The following is a 15,666-nucleotide window of genomic DNA, read 5'->3' as shown; positions in this document are numbered from 1 at the left end:
ACCTGCACTGGCCACTCAAGGCCTGGGGTCCATATCTGTGCAAAATGTTCTCAAAATTCCACTTTGGTCCTATCAGAGCCAATAGAATATAATGAGGAAGTTTATTCCAGGAAGAAATTTGTCACACCCTCCAAACTCTAAGTCTTATACCAGTCTGGTCTTAGACTGGTCTTAGAAGGCTATGGAAAACTTAGACTTCCATAGAGAGTCCTTCTAAACTGTGTGTGTGAGGTGGGGAGGGATAGGGGTGTGTGAAGGGGCATAGCTGCACAAAGCTTCGACAGCTTTCACATTTGTCACAGAGAAGCAGAAATAAGCCTTGTCAGAAAACATCTTTTTGAGGCGGGTGGTGTTGGAGTGCACTGAGGGGATGGTATTGTCTCTTTGGCTCTTCCTATTCTGGCTCTGCACCAGACAACTTACCTGCACCAGCCAGGCAGGGTTTTCTCAGGTCAGGTCTTCAGTTTAGGATCTTATGAAGACCTTAATGGGCTTATTGAAAATGACTGAGTTTGGACTCTTTAATTAGAACTCCATAAAGTAGTGATGTATCATAAAGTATACACTGAGATGACTGGGATCAGTTTGCAGCAGCTTCTCATTAGGAAACTGGTGATAACTCAGTAAGTAAGGTCCGATCTTTCTTTTATGTTTGGGGATTTTGTCTGTACCACTTAATGCTGGATCTTTGCTTCTTTCTCCAATGTCCTTATTAGTATTCCCTTACCTACCTACATTTGTGACTAAAGAAACTCAATCTTTAAGAACTTTAATAATTTGCTCTCACTGCTGCTTTCCCCCTCCCTCTTTATTCTTGGGGAATTGCTTTAGGCTTCTATAATGCTGTACCACCAAAAGCAACCTTTGCTTTCACTTTCTGGCTTCTCTTTGTAGAGAAATGCCAATTTTTCTACAAATGCCTTTTCTCACCAAATCCATGGAAGGGGCATTTCAAATCCCTAAGGGGAAAAGAATCACGTTTTAGTCAGAAATGAGGAGGAAACTGACCTCATATGGCACATTTGCTCTTAGATATAAATCAACTTCCTCCTGGGAGTGGGAAATGAGGACTATACTAAGGACCTGCTGCTTAATCAATCCTGTATGCTGGTGATTTTGAATCTGAATTCTGGGTAGTTCCAACCTTCCTCCTGGTGATGACCCTGATTACAAGTAGGGTCCTTGAGCCAGGATCATATTTGGTGACTGGTCTTTAATGGAAGCCTCATATAACCTATGCTATAACTCTCTATGGTTTTTCATTTGATTCCACTGAAATGACATCTTGAAACTGGAACATTATGAAGGATTCCTGATGGTTTGATGGTGGGCTCTGTGATCTTCATTCAACTTAGGCTGAAATCACACCTAGAGCCCGTCCTCCAATTTTGCATTCCCTTAACTCAGCAAATTATCGATTTTAGATCATGGAGTAAATACTTAGAACATATGCACAGCCTGGTCTTAAGTTCATTTTCCTGAACTCTGAAATCCAGCTCTGCTCTGTGACTGTTCTCTCTACCTTCGATCTTATCAAACACACTAATTGCATTAACATGATTGGTGGATGGTTCAAGTCATTTTGCCTAGGGTTGTCTTTATGGATATTTAATTTGTACTAAAAATTTTTTGAGAACATGAGTATGTGGGGGTAATGTTTTGGTGTCTGGGGTTTTAAAGCTCCCAGTAATTCTAACGTGCAATATACTGGGATATGACAGTTGGAGAGAACCTGGAGGCTATCTTTTTCCTCTTCTTTATTTCCTCCACGCACTGTGTGCATATGTGTTTGTGTGTGTGTGTGTGTGTGTGTGTGTGTGTGTGTGTGTGTATCTCTGTGTGTGCTTGTATGCTCACTCTGAGGCGTGCACACCTTAGTCTAGAGAAGTATTTAATCTGCAATAACAGATCTGGAAGTACATAGGAGGCACCTCCTTTGGTCACATGGGTGAGCTTCAAAGGCACCTCCTTTGGTCACATGGGTGAGCTTTGACTAGTATCAAAGTGACACTCTAATATAAGCCTCATGTAACTTTCTTTTTTTATTGTTGTAGCTCAGTGCTTGGGGGTCTGGGAGCACACCTGCTGGTGCTGGGGTTGGTAAACATGCAGTGCCAGGAATTGACCCCAGCATCCACACATGCTAGACATGTATTTAACCACTTGAACACATGACTGGACCCCCTTATTCAATTTCTTTTTTTTTTTTAATGAAAATGGATTTCTTTATTTGAAAGATTTGTCGTCCTTTTCTAATTTTATTTGTAATAGTCAATTCTCAAAACAACCCAAATTCCATCAGTAGGTCAAATGGTAAACAAATTGTGATGTATCCATCTAACAGATTACTTTGGAAAAAGAGGAAGGGCTCATTGATACATATAACAATGTGGATAAATTACACAATGATTAAGCTGAGTGAGTAAAGCAAGACAAAAATAAAATTATATATGGTATAATCCCATTATATAAGTGGAAACACATCTTTGAAATGCATGCTAATCATAGCGACAAATAACTTCGGTGATTTTTTTTTTGTTTGAGAATATGATCTGGGGTTGGAGAACAAGATAAATAGAAAAAGAATGCATGAAAACTCAGGAGGCTGATGAATATATTTACTATCTTGATTGCAGTGATACGGGCACTGGTGGAGGGATGGGCACTTGATCATTGTATAACTGAAACCCAAGCACAAAATTTGTAAGCCTATAACTGTACCTCATGGTGTTTCACTAATAAAAAAAAATGAAAAAAAATAAATAAAAGAGAAAAAATTACACTTATTCAATTTCTTGCCTTGCATATCTTCTCAAGATTATAAGTAGAGTATGATTAAATTTTTTCACATCACTTTTTCTTGGTGGGGTGGGGTTGGCACCTGGTTGTCCTCGGGAACTATTCCTGGCTCTGTGTTGAGGGATCTCCTGGTGGGGCTCAAGAGATAAGTGGTTCAGGAGTCAAATCCCCTGTCAGCCACATGCAAAGCAAGCACTTTTCTCACTGCACTATCTCTCAGCCCCAACCACACCACTGTTAATTATCATATATTAACTTGAATTCCTGCCACTGTGAGTGAGCTAGAATAGTGTGCTTGGCTTCTCTTGGGAAGAAATTTGTTGAGAGAGGTGTGCTGGATGGACAGGGGTGGCGATGGATAGCTCTGCTCTGGATAACTCCAGTCCACTCTGATGAACTTTGTAATGCAAGAAGCCTTAGGTAGTTTATGACTCAATCTCTTTGGTGATTCACTACCAAAGTGAATGATGATTGGCTGATAGACTTGTATAAAAGCTCTTTAGAATGTTAGAAAAAAAAAGGGACTAGAGAACAGAGGTTCCATTATGACATGAATCTTCCCTAAAGACTGTTACTGTCATTTCCACATGGCCCAGATTTCTTGAGGATCAACTTTAGGAAGGTAGTGCCAAAACCTTTTTCCAAGTGGAAATGCTAGGAAATTTGCTGAAACTTGTCTACCTTGGCATAACACAGACTCTCTTAGGTTAATTGATTCTTTCCTAGCTCAGTAGAATAATATAGCTGGTTATGGTTCAACTCAGACTACTATGGAAACAATAGCCCTAGGAGGAGGAAATCCGTCAAATTTTTCTGGTGAGTTTTATGCAGCCCATAGAATATAAGATTTGGAGCCATAATGTCGTCTGTATTGATCTGTCACTTTGAGCACCTGTACTTAATCTCTCTGAATATCAGTTTCCTTTTCTGTAAAATGAAGATAACAATAATATCTACTTGTTTAAGTTTTTGTAATAAATGAATAATAAAAGTAGAATGCTTATGAATAAATTGTCTTACACCAACAGGATATTGAGTTAGCACAAGCTGTTTTGTTGGTGATTGCCTCTACAAGCTTTACTCTTTCCTGTGGCTGATTCTTGGCATGTGGTTTACTAACCAATTACAGTCAAAGATACAGTCAAAGTTCCCTGTATTATTCCTAGAGCAGAGGTTATTTAAGCAAGGCTGTTATAATTGCAGATGTAATTAGTCATAAGATTCACCTCTTTCAAGACAAAATTGATCTCCCAATAGACGTTTGTAGGATCAGAGCTGGGGATCATAGGAAGATGCTTTCATTTGATGTTACTCTATCATGGCTTCCAGTGGTTCTTATATTCTGATAGTTGGGGAAGCTCAACTGCTGTTATCTAAAGTGTCAACTTGGCACAGTGCCTAGAGAAAATTCTGGTTGTCATAACTAAGGGGACGAAGAGTTACTATTATCAGATGAATAGAGACCAGAGTTGTTAATTAACACCCTATAGTGCCTAGGATAGCTCTAGGAAACAAAAAATTATCTGGTTCAAATTATTAATAAGGCTGCAACTGAGAATTTTTTTAATCTAAAATAAATTTGGGAAATACGTTTAATTTCTTGCCTATTCAGTCAATTTATGCGCTAGTTCCTGGGGCAATTTTCCGTGCTAGGAATTATAAGGTTCCAACTGGGTACTTGGGAGAAACTGTAGCACTGCACTGTCACTGTCCTCCCATTGTTCATTGATTTGCTTGAGTGGGCACCAGTAACGTCTGCATTGTGGGACTTGTTGTTACTGTGTTTGGCATATTGTATATGTCATGGGTAGCTTGTCAGGTTTTGCCGTGCAGGCAGAATACTCTCGGTAGCTTGCAAGGCTCTCCGAGAGGAGCGGAGAAATCGAACCCGGGTCATGACATATTATTTCAGTAGGGCATACGAAGGAAAAAAGTGAATGGGGCCTTTCCAATATATGATCTGGTAAGTCTCTCTATCATATCTCTCTCTGCTCATATTGTTCACAGAGTTCCAAGGAAGTGACCAGTACTGATCACTTTAGCAGATTCTCCTTTGTACTCTTTTGCTTTTATATTATATAAGTTAACAATGCTGTACTTGACTCCCCATGCCTGAAACTCCCCAGATGGTACATACTTCTATGAAATCGATACTTAGATATTTTTATGGATTTCCAGTTCTTAATCTTGGATACAAATTTATTCCCATGGAGCTTTTTAAGGGTTCCAGCTAGAGATTTCTCAATCACTGCTCATATAAAGGATGATGAGCTATACTTTTGCAATGACCATGGAGAAATAAGCATTTTCCTGAAAAATATGTACTCTTTTCAGTTTGGTCTTTGAAATAGTAAATGAGATCCAAAGTATAACTCTGACAATTTCATATATATATATATATATATATATATATATATAACAAGAAGGGAATGAATAAAATTTTTTCCCTAAATCTTTAATGGTAAGTTCAAATCCAAGGGTAAGTTCCTGAGGACTGGGTGAAACCTTACTTGAAAACAAGAGAGCCTAGTTAAAATCTTTTTCATGATTAACTAGTAAAAGGTAGGGTTCAGTTTTGGCAACATCCCAAGAGATGGTTCATCATAAGAACCTAGACCAGTTGGCCATAATCCATGCTCTAGACCAGTTGACATTTTGCCTAAGTACCTACCTATTAAAATATCTAGGTGTACCATATTCCCATGGAGATGGGAATGGAACTCTGTAGCACTGTAACACTGTCCTCCCCTTGTTCATTGATTTGCTCGAGTGGACCTAGCAACGTCTCCATTGTGAGACTTGTTACTGTGTTTGACATATCGAATACATCACGGGTAGCTTGCCAGGCTTTTCCGTGCAGGCAAAATACTCTCGGTAGCTTGCTGGGCTCTCCAAGAGGGGCGTAGGAATCGAACCTGGGTCTGCCGGGTCAGCCGCATGCAAGGCAAACACCCTACCGCTGTGCTATCACTCCAGTCCTGGAAATGAAACCCTAAGGATAAAATATTTTGAGCTAAGATCACCCTAGAGACTTCTATGTCTTCATTGCCATTTCTGAGGGTCCTTCATTGTTAAGGGTTGAATTGTGACCCTTGAGAAAGGTATGCTTAAATTTTAATTGACTGCACTTCAGAACATGACCTATTTACAAATAGAATCTCCATAGATGTCATCAAGCAATAATGAGGTAATTAGGGTAGACCCTGATTCCATATGACCGGTGCCCTTATTTTTTAAAGGAGGGAGAGAGTGTATTATATAGATAGGGATATATAGATATAGATACTAAAGAAAGAGAAAGAGAGAGAGACAGAGAGAAGAGCAGTCAAATGCTATATGAAGATAAAGCAGAGAACAAAGCAATGTGTCTACAGCCTAATAATACCAAAGATTGCAACAAATTACCAGAAACTAAAACCAACCATGCTGGTTATCTTTTGGGTGGGGAGAGGTGTTTGGGCCTCACCCAGAAGTTCTCTGGGGCAAGTTCTGTCTCTGTAATTAGGGATCAGTCCTGGCTGTGCTCCTGGGACCATATGTGGTACCAGGGATGTAACCAACTTCAGTCAGGTGGAAGGCAAGCACTTTAACTCCTGTGCTATATATCCATACCTCTGTTAATACCTTGATCTTAGACATTTAACCTTGGTAAACTTTTAACTTCTGAGAGTACAAGGAAAGAAACTTCTTTTGTTTGGGCACCCAGTCCATGATCAAGCTCTAGGAAGTTGGTGCACTCATGAGTCAAACTGTGATGCTGCTGACCACCACCTTCTCACCTACATCCTTGACCTATCTCCTGGCATCCACAGAGAGTTACAGAATGATTAGGCAGGGAGTTAGCATTCAGACTGGAGTTTGACTGACTCCATTGTTTTCCCATCTCTCAGTTTACAGCATGGATGCTCACACAGGCTTCCTGCTGCGAGCACACAACACCCACATTTTCCCTTTCCAATGACCCTGGGAAGTTGGCACACCCATATAGCATAGACAGGCAGACACTAAGCAACCTGTCACTCAGTGTGTATAAGGCAGAAGGATCTAAAACAGGTCTAAACTTTTTGTGTTGGACGTTTTGGGAAGCCTTGCCACTAACCTCTTCTCCTCTAGATTATAATTATTCTAGAAATAGGTGTTAAGATACAAATGGGGCTTAAAGTTTAGCATCAGATGTGTTATTCAAGACAGAGAACATTTAGTGGAGCCTATTGGAGAACACAACTTAGATTTCGGTCAGAGTAAGACTTATTACTAACTTCTCTTCCACCTCAGTCAAGACCTGGGCACTCATTTGGGGGGGAAAGGATGAAACTACTTTGATGAATTCTCCAGCTGCTTGAAAGGTAACCCACTTTAAATTTTTCATCAAATGCATAAAAGAGGGCACTCCAGAGAAGAACAAGAGCAGTGTGGGAGAGGCTGACTAGAGAGGCTGAGGAACAGAGACGTACTTGGCTGCTGACCAAATGCAGAAGCACAGGGATCAGCTACGCTTGTTGTCCAAGTAGATCTGGGACAAATAGAGAAAACTGAGTGGATAAGGTCTGCAATTCTTTCATTCAAACTCAGCCTCATTCTGAGGAATGTAGACAATTATCAGCCAGACTGGTGGCTTTCCAATGAGGAAGAGCAAAGTAAACTGGAGAGAGCTGGCAATGTTTCCTCCAGGGGGACTTCCTCTTAGAACAGCCTACGCACCTAGGAGCCTAGGAACAAGAGAAGAGAATGACCATCTGCACCTGTAACAGTGTTTTCTCCCATTAGGAATAGTTCAGAGGATTGGGTAGATCTAAAGGAGGCTTAGTGATAAGCCCTAATCAAGGAATGGGAATCTGCGATCAACAGCTCTTAAATCATCTGCGGGTTGTTTCTTTCATATTTGGGTCTTAGAGTTCTCTAATGTTCTTCATGTCCCTGCTTATGAGTCATAGTTGCTTCCTATTACAGTAATAATACTGAGTCTATGCAGTAAAGTTCAGATTGGTTTTACTTGCCTATTCTTTTCTCAAGCAATTTTGGTAAGGAAATGAGAGGTGAACCTCAAATAAAAGAAGAAACTTAGTGGCTGATATGGACACATTTGATATGTGTCAAAAGGTCAAGAAAATCTGGATCCATCTGAGGATACTTCCAATGTCAAAGGCAGGTACTGGATATGCAACACCCTTTGGGAGAGTGATTGGCCCTGTCTTCCTCACAGTGAGTGCAAAGCTTGTGTGTGCTGCTTAGTTTTCCGGGAGAATTATTATGGTTATGCAAGAGGGTTGGCCTGGAAGATGAGAATGGGTTGTTAAAGGCTGTTTTGTTTTTAAAATGGGAGAAGGTTGAGCTAGAAGAGAAGATTGTGGAAGGAGGCCCACTTCAGTAAATATTTGTATCATCTTTGATTTGAACTGAATTTGATTCTATTCTTCTAACAGGCTCTCTTAAGTGTTTATTTTGAAGGGTCCTATAAATTAGGCTCGTCTGCAATTCTTGGTTTCTTTAGTTCTTGTCACCCTTGTGGAGCTTAAAAACATTAATAGAGGGGCAGGAGTGACAGTACAATGGATAGGGCATTTGCCTTGTAGGAGGACGACCCGGGTTCAATACCTAGCATCCCATATGGTCTCCTAAGAATCACCAGGAGTAATTAATTCCTGAGTGCCAGAACCAGGATTAACCCCTGAGTGCATCGCACTGGAACTCACACCCAGACCTAAAAAGCAAAAAAAAAAAAAAAAAAAGAAAAGAAAAGAAAGAACAGTAATAGAAACCATCACTATCCCACATATCTTTTATCTTTTCAGAGTCTGAAGTAAGATGCTGTATAGTGTCCTGCCAGAAATGAACAATGGATTCAAGTCTCAAGAGAAAGAGATCATCTGCTGTTGCCTCAATAGCCAACAGACAGGTTTATAAAATGCAAACACCATTAAATGCTCTTCTCATCCCTTTCAGTTCTAACACCCTACAATGCTGGCACTCAGTGCTGGAAGGAGAATAACCAGATTTAATCAGATAATAGTTATAAGACAAAAAGGCAAAACCTAAATCTATATATTAATTCAGGATAAATCTAACCTAGGATGTAAAATCTAACCAGAAGAATAAAGTAAAAATAAAATTCTACTTCTGAAATGTAAGAGGTGCCACAGAGAAAACCATTCTCTTTCCACATTTTTCACACTTCCATCCTTCCCCACCTTTTGTTCTAGGAACCCAACTGCTGTCTGAAATGCTCAAATATTCTGCTAAATGAAGCCACAGCTGCTCTGTCAGAAACATCACATTAAAATGTGTTCTAAAACCATTTGGCAATGTTCTGAGGACAACTTTCATTCCAAGAGCTACAAACCCAGCTCCGGGCATGATGAAGGCTATGAACCCTACGGTAGCTCTTAAAGGGGTCAGGACGCTAAGGGAAGGGCAGGAGCAGAGACAGTCAAGCTGAGGCAATCGGAAGAGCTAAAAAAAGAAAGCAATTTAAAGAAAAAGTTCAGTTCTTCCCTCTGCTCCCCTCAGCCCCGCCCCCACCCCCCGACTTTTCAAAGTTGTTCACCGATTTGAAACTGAGGGGATAAGAGAAAAGAGAGAAGTCTCTCCTCTCTTCTAGTCTCCTAGTCTCTCAACCACCATCTCCCCATAAGCAACATCACTAGAATTTTCTTGGGCAAACCTGCAGAAAAAAAATCTTTGCTGTATGTTCCATATTTTTAACATATTCCCCCAAACACCTTTCTTTCCACATAGTGTTGTTCATCGCAGTAATATCTCTGCGAAATTTAAATCGCATCTTTCTTAATATGAATGAGATTATGTTTTCTGATGTTTGAGGAGACATTTGTATTTCCTTTCCTGTGGAGTGATTAGGTTCTTTGTTCATTTTTTTTCCTTTTGCATTGTGAAGTTTTTTTCCCCCTCTTTCTTGCTGATTAGCATGAGTTTTTTTTTTTTTAATACTAGGGAGTTGACCCTTCCTCTGGGATATGAGTAGTAAACATTTTCCCTCTGCTTCTTGGCTTTGTTCACGTTGGGTTTTGCCATGTCGTCCAAAATAATTTGTGGTTAAATTTGTTATTCTTTTCTTCTGTGAATGATGGGCTTTTATTATAGTTATACTTTTCTACTCTAAGATAACAAATAGTTCTTTGATAATTATTCTTCCAGTTGCTCTTATGATTTAAGTTGTTCCATTTAAATCTTTTGTCCACTAAGAACATTTAGATTGTGCTCTGGTATAAGATGTTGAGTGTATTTTCATTATATTTTTGTTCCAATAGCTAAAGATTGTCCCAGCACTGTAATCACTTGATCAACTTTTCCCCAGTGATTTTAGGTGCATACAAAAAGAGTTCATTGATCAACTTTATATTGTTTGTTTGATCAGATGATTCGGTCATGATTATTATGCCATTTTAATAGCTATAGTTGTATGTTTTGACATCTGATGGTGACAGCCCACTCCTGCTTGAGCTTATCATTATTATGCCATCATTATTATTGTTCTATTTATTGTCCCATCTAAACATTAGAACTAGCTGAGCTAGTTTAATAAATTCCATGGATATTTCTAGCCATATTTTAATAAGTGTCATATAGAGAACCAACATATTTTAAATATGGTCTTAGGACCTTGTTATTAGGAAAGAAAGACCTTAATAAAGTAGGGAAAGAAAATAACTTTGCCTATGTGCTGTATATATCCAGGAAAGAAATGAAATAGACAAGAACTTTGCTCTAGGACAAAAGCTGTATCAAAGACTGTTGAAACAGTAATATTCAAGGAACTAAAATAGGAATTCTGTGTGTAAAATGTTTGCTAAACATTTTCCACTATACCGCTCCTTAGAGATTTAAAATGAACAATAGCTAATAACGCGGTGAGAAGTCCTGCGGTAAAGATGCTTGTTTGCGATATTGCTCCTTAAACCTATTTCAACATGGCATCCTTTTGCTAAATAAAGTCAGAAAAAACTTCGGTTGGAGACGTTCAGGGACAAGGAAGGGACTTAAAAAAAGAGAATTTCAGCATATAAGGTCCGCTCCTAGGCTGATGTTCATTGACTCTAATGATGGGGATCTAGGAGAATGATCTTTAGATTATTTTTGAATCCTCAACTTTTTCTCTGCAGGGACAATAGGTGTCCAAAGAGTAGTTCTTCTTCCATTGTTAGGTTCGTTTAAATCTTGTAAGTTTGCTAAAAATAAAATAAAATTGCATGTTTACGCCATCCTTCTAATAATTAATTCATTTGGCACCTACTACTAGGCACTGACTAGTTCCCTTTTATGGGTGCAGAAGTGCTTCTACACCAGACCAAGGGGGTAATGGGAGTAATGAAATTGACCTTCTAGATCGCACCTTATTGTTTTACCTTATTGTTGCTTTCTCAGTTCACCTTGGAAGCATTTATGTCTATGATCAGTTGCCCTGAAAATGATCAGTTTCTTTCTATATGGGAAAAATAATAATCCTCGGTCGTTAATAGTATCTATGTTCCTGACAGTGATTCTGACATTACAGAATGTGATTCCAGGCAGGATGAGGTGATCGAAGAAAAAAGAAAGAGGAATATCTGCAAGGGCAGGATCTCATTTAAAGTACAGGTTTCCTTAAAATCACTCACAAAGGAAAAAGGGCATGAAGGTACTTAATCACGGGGATGGGCAGAAAGCAGGGATTCCTATTTAAATGATATTCACAAAGCATTGGTGGTAAACTTCCTCTATTAGGAAATCTCTTTGAAATAAATACAAGGAACACGAATAGAGATCACAGCACAGGCAGAGATTCCAACTGGCCTCGATGAGTGACTTGGCATCAAGTCTCTGCAATTCTGAGATACTGGAATCATCTCTTTTGTTAGATTCCAATTCTTTCAAGGGGCACCACTAATGGAGATGTGGGGTTCAAGGCTTTGATATGATTCCATGTTCTTGTTCTATATGCACAAATGGCACCCCTGGGCATTGTAGAAATTCAAAGGTATATTCCAGGAGTATTCCGAGAAGTTTTAAAATCAAAGTTTGCTTTCAACCTCTAAAGTGTATCTTGTGGTGTGTGGGCGGGGGGTGGGGGGTGGCAGGTAACCCTTATGAACAAATGGATGGGCTGGACCTGCTAAGGACATCGCAAAAACTTTATCAGATTGTTTGCTAAGTCTCTTTCTTTTCCTCTGCCAAATGGGCATTCAAGAATATATCCCAATGAGAAGGAGAGGAGAGGAGAGAAGGGAGGCTGAGGAGAGGAGGGAGGGAAAGGACAGGGAAAGGGAGGAGAGAAATGGGAAAATATCTCAGGTGGTTGAACTTACTTTGAAACACTGATGTTTCTACGAAAATAGGCACAAGGTAATTTAAACACGGTGGGAGGGAAGAAAGCAATATATTAGTCTTTTTTAGTGGTGATACCTTTCTATTATAGAATCTCTATTATGAAATATATTGAAGATACATTGGAGTGTTGTTTCCTGTAGGAGACATACAGTTTTTTTAGCATACCATTTATGTAATATTAAAAGCTTTCCTGTCTACTGAGCCTAGTCCTAGAATTAGGCACAGGATGCCTCAGATCAAACATCAAATGGTGGTCCTAAGTTAGCCTTCCATGAATTAATATGCATCTTCCTGCTGTCTTGGCTACCAGGTATTATGTAATTTTAGAGGACTGGGCACACTCCCCATAATATGGTGCTACTGTGACCAGTTAGAAGCGGACAGTCAGGGGACCCTGGGAGTTATCTTCTGAAATGGTTTTTAATGGTGCAAACCTTGCAGTTCTGTGTATTTCCCACAATTCTTTCAACTGAAAAGTGGCCTAAACACAATTCAAGCAGTGTTAAAAACCAGGGTTAGTATTAACATCAGGTTTGCCTGGATACGGATTCTCAAATAACTATCAACTCACTGCCTCAGTGCTCCCTCACTCTTGTCTCTTCATCTTCCCTCTGGGTTAGTATTCCACCTCAGTCTGATTCTACGTAACAGTACAGATGAGGAGCAGGAGCTTTTTTAAAATTTTTATTTTATTTTTGGGGTCTGATGAGCATTGGCATCGGGCACCTGAAGGTACCAGCAGAGGAACAAAGGCATGCGTGCGGGTCCGAGGGCTGAGATCTTCAAGCCTGCTCAGATTGGGAGATCGGGGCTGAGCATCCTCCACCCTGATCCTCCATCTTTCTGTAGGCGGGGGTCACACCCACCAACTGCCCCCCCCCCCCCCCCCGCGCGCCATGTAATCCTATCAACGGCAAACTCCCCGTGGTGTACCCAATATGCCAAATACCAGTAACAATGATGGGTCTCATTCTCCTAACCCTGAAAGAGCCTTGAATATGGCACTTTTTAAAATCTCAGGGCTAGGAGCGTTACTGGTGCCTGCTCAAGGCAATCGATGAACAACAGGATGATCGTGATCATGATTTTATTTTTATAAAGTTGTTTCACAATATTTGATTACATTTAATATTTGAACATCAATGCCACCACCATTACACCTTTCCACCACCGTAGTAACACTGTCCTCCTGTTGCTCATCGGTTAGCTCAAGCAGGCACCAGTAACGTCTCCACTGTGAGACTTGTCACTGTTTTGGCATATCGAATACACCACAGGGAGCTTGCCAGGCTCTGTCATGTGGGTGGGATAATCTCTGTAGCTTGCCAGGCTCTCCAAGAGGGACAGAGGAATCGAACCCGGGTCAGTCACGTGCAAGGCAAGTGCCCTACCCGCTGTGCTATCGCTCCAGCTCCCACCATATTTTTTGATATTTACATACTGAACCCCAATCTCTGCCTCAAAGCAAAACCAAAATAATTTATTTTATATTGTTATGAATAAACTGCTGAAAATGCTCCAAAAAACTATCATTAGTGGAGTTTATGAAGATTGTTCTATTTCACTCAGTGGACAGTAACCCCTTCAGTAAGAGATTACTAATATGTTTTTAAGGGTTGAGCCTTGTGTGCATATATACATATACATACATGCATATATATATGTAAAAATATATTTCCCTCTAAGATTGGTTGCCTTCTACTTTAAACCCCATCAAATGTGGTGCACTACTCTTGGAATATGAGTGGTGTGAGGTAACCATGTCTTTTCTTAAACTCCCTCTGTTTGCATAGACTCTCATCAGTGTTATATAATTTTTCTCACAGTCACACAGCTGGGACTAGTGAGACTAGGTGAGAAATAGTGATGCCATTATGTCAGAGATGTTAAGAACTGTTAAGAACCATAATAGGAAGACCTATTATGTACAAGGTCTTGTTTTAGGAGCCACATAACAATGACTAGCTCATGGAACTCACAGTAATTTATGGAGAATGTAAATGACAAACATAAAGAGAATTTACTTCAAAGATAATTTGCATAAAGGAAAAAAAAGACTTGTCAGTTTCTTGCTGTTTTCTTTTTTTTCCCCTTGAAATGTAACAGCAGTATTTCTGGTCCCATATTCTCTTCCAGAATTTTGTCACTCCTTATTAAGATGTGATTCATTTCCCATTTTCTTGAGCCTGAGCAGTATTGTGAGGGCACCAACTGCAGAACTTTTGAGATCAATTAGAAAAGGCAATATACTTGCCACTGATTCTCTCTCTCTCTTTCTCTCTCTCTCTATTCCTTAATCTGTGTCTATCTTTCTCCCTCGGAGAGCCCGGCAAGTTACCGAGAGTATTCGATATGCCAGACACAGTAACAACAAAGTCTCCAATGGAGACGTTACTGGGCCCGCTCGAGCAAATCGATGATCAACGGGAGGGCCTTTACCTTTCTCCCTCTGGTCAGCTTTGGAACACAGCCACCTAGATCTAAGGGATCCTAAACCAATTCACATAGACAGACCACACGGAGTGTCCACGAGGAAAGAAATGGAGATCCCATGTCAGCAGGTCAACAGTCAGACCTGTAAGTGTTTGGGCCTTTGTGTGAATTCAGCCACTGGTTCAGAATATTTCAGCCTTGACTCTGGCCCTTATGGAGCAGAAACAAATGACCCCTACTGCGTTCCATCCAAATTTCTGACCGACAGAAACTGTGAGTTAATAAGTAGTTGTTTTAAACTAGAAAATCTGTAATGAAAGGGTTTTACCTGGATCTATCTCCATATTTTCTGTATATACTCTAAGAACTTTTTCTGTGAATGGTTCAGAATACTTTTCTGCCTTCCTCAGTCTCTCTGAGGAAGTCTTCTCAATCTGGTTGATCATAATATTCTCTCTGTCCAATCTCCTCAACCTCGTTGATAATAGTAGTCCAGGCCCTTTAAGTCAGAAAAGAGAACCTGTCCCAAATCATGTTAACAAGACTTTTCACAGGGACAGGAATAGTAGCACAGCAGATAGGGCATTTTCTCTATGGCATGATGATCCTGATTTCAATCCCTGGCAGTTCCTATGGTCCCCAATTCTGCTAGGAGCGAGCCCTGAATGTAAAGCCAGGAATAAACCTTTAGCACTGCCGAATGTGAACCAGAAACTACAACTAAAAAAAAATCCATGGAGCTTTTCCTGGTTTTATAAATTCAATAGACAGTGGAAGAGAGGGGATAAGAGAGGGAGAGAATGTGCCTCTGGTGGGTGAGGCTACTGGCTGAGAGGTAAAACTAGAGGCAAAGAGAGCTTTTCCAAAGGAGAAACTAGAGACAACAAGAGCTTCTAGCTGCGTTGTTTTTTATTAGGCCCAATGTTCTATGGCAGAACTCTTTGAACACAAAAGCTAGCATTCCTCCCATCAGTTCAAGCCAATGATTTCCCTTTCCTATGTGTTGGATGTTAATCCCTTCAAGACTTCTATTAAGAGTTCCACCTCTAGTTTTGTGGAAGACAGATCCTTTGAACTGTGTCTTGGAAGATAGTAGGAAATTGACAGAGTAGC

This window comes from Sorex fumeus, unplaced genomic scaffold (genome assembly GCF_029834395.1).
Source record: "Sorex fumeus unplaced genomic scaffold, SorFum_2.1 ptg000034l, whole genome shotgun sequence".
NCBI classification, from domain to species: Eukaryota; Metazoa; Chordata; class Mammalia; order Eulipotyphla; family Soricidae; genus Sorex; species Sorex fumeus.
This window is presented reverse-complemented; position numbering follows the sequence as displayed.